General features: G+C 46.8%; 1 long non-coding RNA gene across 1 annotated transcript in view; it reads right to left on the bottom strand.

The window, feature by feature from the left end:
- Nucleotides 1–7: 7 nt before the first annotated feature.
- LOC107109969 overlaps nt 8–7,113 on the bottom strand; it is a 27,175-nt gene continuing 20,069 nt past the window's right edge. The window contains exon 3 of the long non-coding RNA XR_001482495.1: nt 8–155. This is a non-coding gene — a long non-coding RNA (uncharacterized LOC107109969). The remainder of the gene's footprint in view (nt 156–7,113) is intronic.

Below are 7,113 nucleotides of genomic sequence, written 5' to 3'. Positions count from 1 at the left end.
TGGCGGGTGTGGAAGGCACAGGGGCGACGGGGCTGAACTGGGCGGCCTGCTGCTGCTCCCGCCGCTCTTGCTCCTGGGTCTGCGCCCGCATCAGCTGCTGCCGCAGAAGAACCCGCGACGACATGGTGGGGCCTTGGGCTGGAGCCGCTGGAGGGCTGCAGGGATGAGAAATGAGGAGAGCAGACGATTCGGATTACTGTCGGGGTCAAGAGAGAGGGTCACCTCTGTCCATCGATAGACCTGACAGTTTAAACATCAGCCTTTGGCCGTGTCATCTGTATAAAGCAAGAGCCTGTTTCCTGACGTGCCCACCAAGTGATAGAGAATAGCTAGAGAGTTGCGTATCAAATGTTTACCGCTCCTCTTCCGCCGCTCCCAAGCCGAAAGGTTTGAAATCGCACCTCTGAATATCAAAGCGATCTGACTTAACTACACTCAGATGGGAGGGGGGGAGTCCTGCTCCTGCGAGAGTCATCTGGAACGTTTCAACCCTCCAGGACATTCAGTTGTTGACCTAAGAGTAGCAGCGCTCTTACAAAGGAATTTCAAAGGGAGATTAGAAAGAGAGACTGCTGAACTGCAACCGATAATGAAGCTCAAGGCAATGCATCCCCCTGGACTGAATCGAGACCTAGGTCTCCTGTCTTATTACCAATGCTGATTTCTCCAAGCCTACTTCCCCCTCTGCATATCCTACCTATCCAATCATGCCTGCTGTTGTCATTCAACATCTGAACCCACTCTGATCTCCAATTATAATGCCAGATGGATTCACTCCTAGCTCTATCTGAAGAAGTGAGAAGGGGCTCACGAAAGCTCATCCCCTGCCACAGATTTTGTTAGTCTTCAAGGTGCTACTGGACTCTTGCTCTTTTGGATCATGTCCTTGATTGGCTTATACTGGTCAGGCATCCAGTTTTCCTATAAGGTTAACTTATCACCATCTGGCACAAGTCTTTCCATGCATGACCCACCAGTAACGTCAGGACCACTAATGAACCATCTCGCTGCATCTCCTGTTCCTTTGTGACTTCTGCTGATCTGAAGATGCTGTCACCTGCCTGCCTTCACTTACATTATTCTTGCCTTACGCTTAAGCCTGAATCCCATTTTAAGATCTTTTCAGTAAAGCCGGTTGCTTTTAATGGTGTGTTCGACTGTGTGTGTGAGAGTCCAAACCCAGTTTCAAATTATTGGAAGGGGGTTTGTTCCAAATTCCCAGGTCTGTGGACAGGGAAACTGAATCAGCCTTGCAAGAACGTGGTGGGTTGGAAAATCCCGTCTTAGACAGGAGGACATCACTAAAGTGGGGTTTCATTCGACTGCTGGATGAAGGTGACACCATCGAGGCACAGGTGTGGCCAGATATGCAAAGGGGTTACCGAAAAGCCAGGTAATGTACCGGACAGTATTGCAGCAACACTGAATTGTGAAATGCTTTTTCTTCTGGCAAGATAAGAGAAGCCAGGTCAGAGTTGGGGCGTTTTCACACACTCTACACTTTCAAGCCATCGTTCAATGCACTTGGCAACCAACGCTCCCTCTAAGCTGTGGGGTCTTGTGAGCAAAAATCCTACTTGGTGAGCTGCCGGCATTAAAGTCGTGAGCCAGCGATTTGCCTGCTGCATGAATCAGTTTGCTCTGGGGCCCTCCTTCCGGAGCGAGGACAAAAACGTGTGAGCTGCAGGCTAAGAAACTGTGAGCTGGCTCGCACTCACTCAGCTTAGAGGGAACCACTGTTTGCAACTGGATTTTCCTGTGTGAAACGGCAAAACCCACTTGCAGACGGTCGCCAAAAGTGGATTGAAACTGAATTAATTAGCACGTGCAAAAGAGCCTAGTAAGGGGCCACAGGCCAGGCACAGGGGGGCGCAGGTATGGTCGCCAACCACCAGGTGTTGCCAGGAGATCTCCTGGAATTTCAACTGATCTCCAGGAGACAGTGACCCGTTCCACCTTATAAAATGGCTGCTTTGGAGGGTGGAGTCTATGGCATTATACCCTCCTGAGGTCCCTCCCCTCTCCAAACCCCGCCCTACCCAGGCTCCGCCCCCAAATCCACAGGAATTTCCCAGGCTAGCATCCGCAAACCTCGCAAAAGGGCAGCTTTTCACTGGAGCTGTCCCTGCAGCCCAGCATAGTAACACACGTTCAACCGTTACCAGGGCATCTAGTAGCCCTTTGTGTGAAATGGGGTGTGTGTGTGTGTGTGTGTGACCAGCCTGTTCTTTTGTGAGCGCGACTTCAGAGTCATGCAAAATATCCTGAGCTGTTCCCACCCCACCCCCAGCCCATCACCAAGTTTTGTTCTGTCCTAGAAACAGAACATGGAATACAGATGATTTATTACAGCTTAGCAGCAGAGGGGGGGGAATGAAATCCTGGTGTGTTTTTTCAAGACTGGAGTATATCTTTTTCCCATCTTTTCTTGGGTCTTTCCCAACCTGGGGGTCCCAATCCAAAAATGGATCACTAAGCCTTGAAACTGGGTCCTGGGCAGTGTTCCCTCTAAGCTGAGTTAGTGTGAGCTAGCTCACAGTTGTTTAGTCTCCAGCTCACACATTTCTGTCTTCGCTCAGGAAGGATGGCTCCAGAGCAATGTACCCTCTAAGCTGTGAAGTCCTGTGAGCAAAAATTCTACTTTGTGAGCCACTGAAATTAAAGTTGTGAGCAGGTGATTTGGCCACTACATAAATTAGTTTGCTCTGGAGCCATCCCCCTTCCTGAGCTAAGACAAAAATGTGTGAGCCAGAGGCTAAAAAACTGTGAGCTAGCTCACACTAACTCAGCTTAGAGGGAACACTGCGAGTCTAGAGCTAACTAATTTATGCAGTAGACAAATCATTTGCTCACAACTTTAATGCTAGTAGCTCACAAAGGAAAATTTTTGCTCACAAGACTCCACAGCTTAGAGGGAGCATTGGTCCCGGGCCAGCCTTTGTTGGGTTTACTGATTTCTCCAGGCTCTATTTATTTTTAAAAAAAACCTATGGACTTATGGGTGACTGTACCAAAAAGGTTCAGAAACACTACCCTAGGGCGAGATCCCCAACATGGTGCCTGCTAACACTTTTCTTGGTAGCCACCAAGCAGGCACGTAGCTATTGTGGGGCTTTGGGGGGACACCACCCCCTTTCTTAAAGGCACAGCCCCACAAGAATTTTGCCTGCAAATGCTTTTTTTAAACATTTTTAAAGTTGTGCGCTCCTTTAAGCAGAGTGGGGTGCTGTAGTTGATTAATTCCCGCACTGAGCAAGGGGGCTGGAGTAGGTGACCTCTAGGATCCCCTCTAACTCTGTCTCAAGAAACTGGTCTCCTTGAAGAGAGTTTCTCTGCCTACTGGTTAGCTTTCTTGACTACGGAAGTCATCATCACCACCTGCCGGCTTGTTCTCAGAACTGTTGCTTAGCCTGGCAGAAATGATTAACTTGCAGCATCTAAAGCGGTTGACAGCTTGCAGTTTAGAGATCTATCCTGGCAACAGCTTTCTATCGGCTAAATTGGGTTTTCCCCCCCTGCACTGAGAACTTCAGCCCCACCAGGGGGGAAAATTGCCCCACAAGCCACAAAATCCTGGCTACGGGCCTGCCACCAAGCGTTTTTAGAAAGTGAATGGGGCCCGGTGGGGCTCGTGCCAAGCAGGCCTTCTAACCAGCAGTGCAGATTAGAAGAACATCTTTTCAGCACTGCTGGTCAGTGTTCCCTCTAAGCTGAGTTAGTGCGATCTAGCTCACAGTTTTTCAGCCTTGTCTTCACTCAGGAAGGATGTCTCCAGATCAGACTAATTTGTGCAGTAGCCAGATTGCTCGCTCACAACTTTAATGCCAGTCACCCACAAAGTAGAATTTTTGCTCACAAGACTCCACAGCTTAGAGGGAGCATTGGTGTTGGTTATACTCCTTCCCACTCCTCTTTCCCGGTATACTTTTTAAAATTAACCCCGTTTTTCCTTGCACTCGGGCTTCCTCTGTGTGTGTGTGGCTCTGCCTCCTGCAGCAGCCATTTTGTGTCCACCACCCTGTGTGTCAGTATTCCAAAGGTGCCCACAGGCTCAAAAACGTTGGGGACCCTTCCTCTAGGGGACACACAGGCTACTCTGCAGCAATAGCTTAGAGGGAGCATTGGTGTTGGTTATATTCCTTCCCACTCCTCTTTCCCGGTGTACTTTTTAAAATTAACCTCATTTTTCCTTGCACACAGGCTTCCTCTGTGTATGTGTGGCTCTGCCTCCTGCAGCAGCCATTTTGTGTCCACCACCCTGTGTGTCAGTATTCCAAAGGTGCCCACGGACTCAAAAACGTTGGGGACCCCTGTTTCTAGGAGACACACAGGCTACTCTGCAGCAACTGATGAGCTAGCAGTGGCTCGCGGGCTACCTGTTGGGAGACCTCCGGTGTGAGACAGGATCGCTGGATGAGACAGAGCACTGGTCTCCTCCAGCACTGTGTTTATAAGTTTTAGAGCCAGTTTGCACCCAATGTGCTGCTGAAGGAAACCCCTCTCTTTCTCCTTTTACTCCCTCCTAGCCAAGAGGAGGAAGTTGCGGGTTTGGTTTCAGTGCACACAGCTCTCGTTCCTCTTCCCTCTACTCTTCCGCTGTCTTAGACATCGCGGCCGCTGAGGGAGGAAAGGGGAGTCCTCCTCCCTGAGGGCCAGCGTGTACGTCAGATAAAAGTGCTGGGCATAATTCAAGCTGGCTATGGCACCACCCCTATTGCAGAGCATCAGTTCCAAAAACATTAAAAAGTTCTTCAGCCTTCAGGTTCTCCAGAGATAGAGGCCACTGGGAAAGACCTCCGCCTGGTACCCAACCAAGGAAAAGCCTCTTTCAGCCAGAAGAGAGAATCCTGGGATAGACCCGGGGCCCAGACTCAATAAGAAGCAGATTCATTGGCTCAGATTCAATAAGAGGCAGAGTCATTGGCTAAAATTCAATACGGGATTTGGGGTGCTATGAAAGAGCAGAAAGGGTTTTTTTCCCCACTTTCATTCCTTATTTTTAAAATTCTGTTGTTTAATTCCTTATTTTTAAATATTTTATTTTACAACTACATAGACAGTTAAACACGTGAAATAAAGGGGGGGGGACCTTACAAGGTTGGTTCTGTGTGTTTTTTACAATCTTGTGCCGTACTACAGAGAAATCGTCATTGTACCAGAGAAACTGTATGAGAGAAATCGTGATTACTTTGCGGAGCAGATAACTTAATATTTAAATAAAAAGTTTTAATGTTGTCAACAAACAATCTTACGGTCAGAATTATTTTAACCTTCCGTACTTTCCCTCAGGGGTCCCCAACCTTTTTTTGAGCCTGGCAGCACCTTTCGGATTCTCAGAGAAGACAGCAGGCGCCAGTACAAAATGGCTGCCATAGGAGGCGGAGCCAAACACAAAATGTCCGGGAACGAGGGCATGCATAACTCTAATAGTTACTCTTCAGCATTTCAGGCAGAAGCTCTGTTTAACAGGATGCCTTTAAAAATGAACATTTTGTTTTAAAATGTTTTCTTGCCAGACACACAGTTTATGTTCAGTCACACTGTGAAAATCCTTGTGCTGTGGCGGCAGCTGCTGCCGAAGCGTCTTTTTAAAAAATCCACCAATCAGAAGGCCTGCTATGCATAAGCCTCATCTGGTCTTGCCCACTTTCTAAAAATACTCCACTTTCCAATATATAGGACAGATGGACTCACGTGCTAGCTGTATCCAAAGAAGTGAGCAGTGACCAATGCTCCCTCTAAGCTGTGGAGTCTTGTGAGCAAAAATTCTACTTTGTGAGCGACTGGCATTAAAGTTGTGAGCGAGCGATTTGGCTGCCGCATGAATTAGTTTGCTCTGGAGCCGTCCTTCCTGAGCGAAGACAAATATGTGTGAGCCGGATCTAGTTCACACTAACTCAGCTTAGAGAGAACACTGGCAATGACTCACGAAAGGTCCTCCCCTGCCACAAATGCTGTTCGTCTCCAAGGTGCTACCGGACTCTTGCTCTTTTCCGCCGCTACAGACAGCCTAACACGGCTACCTGTCTTGATCTACACCCGGAGTGGGTGTGTGGCACTCCAACCACGACAAACAGCAGCAGACAATAAACATCAAATCTAACGCAGGAGGAAATGAAATCGTGGGGGAAAGAGACACCTGTAAGGTGTGGGATAGGAAAGATATTAGTGCCTATAGTGAGTTAAGAATCTAAGGTAAACTCTGAGGAGTACATTGCCTTGAAGTTGTTAACGAATTCAAATTCAGCCCTTTCGCTGTTGGAAACAACCTGTGAAGTTGTTTTGAAGGACAGTGTCGTCCCCCCAACACACACACACACACACACCAGGGATTAACATCACCTTTAGATTCTGGATTAGAGATTCCAGCTTCCAGGTGGGACCTGGGGATCCCCCCAGGATTTTCAGCTCTTCTCCAGATTATGGGGATCAGTTCCCCTGGTGAAAATGGCTGCTGAGGTTAGAGATGTAAAATTTCAGGGGGAAATGGAAATTTTCGGAAAAATTGAAAAAATGCTACATTGGCATTTCTTTTGTCTTTTCCAGATTGAAAGTCATTCTGTTACTTTAGGAACATAAAATATGGCTATGGACATTTTTACTTGGCATGAAATTATCACAACTAGCATGTTAAAAATATAGTGTATCCAAACAATTATTACAAACAGAATACTCACCCACAGGCAAAAACAAAACTGAAACCTTTTTATTTTCTTCTGACAGTAGCACCTCCTAAAGGAATAAACGCATCTTGTTCTTGCATTGGAGAGTTCAGTTTGTAACCCAGGACTTGCTTGTCCTCAGTGCACAGAAATTAGATCAATCTGATACCATATATATATATATGTTTTAGAAATGATTTGGAAAATATTTGAACACCTTGTCTTAATATATTTTATTCATCATGTTAAAATAAAATGTTCCATAATCAATTTTTTTTCTTTTCTTTTCTTTTTTCAATTTTTCCAATTTTTCGGAAAAAAACAAAAAAGGCTTCAGGAAAAAAACCGAAAAAAACCCAGGTTTTTTTTGAATTTTTCCAGGTTTTTTCCAGGCCTTCACATCTCTAGCTGAGGTCCTTATTTCTCTCCCCACTCCACCCCCAACTTTCCA

The sequence above is a fragment of the Gekko japonicus genome, unplaced genomic scaffold (genome assembly GCF_001447785.1).
Source record: "Gekko japonicus isolate JY-2015 unplaced genomic scaffold, Gekko_japonicus_V1.1 scaffold5734, whole genome shotgun sequence".
Classification (NCBI taxonomy): Eukaryota; Metazoa; Chordata; class Lepidosauria; order Squamata; family Gekkonidae; genus Gekko; species Gekko japonicus.
Note: the sequence above shows the minus strand (reverse complement) of the source record. Positions and strands in the feature narration are given on the sequence as shown.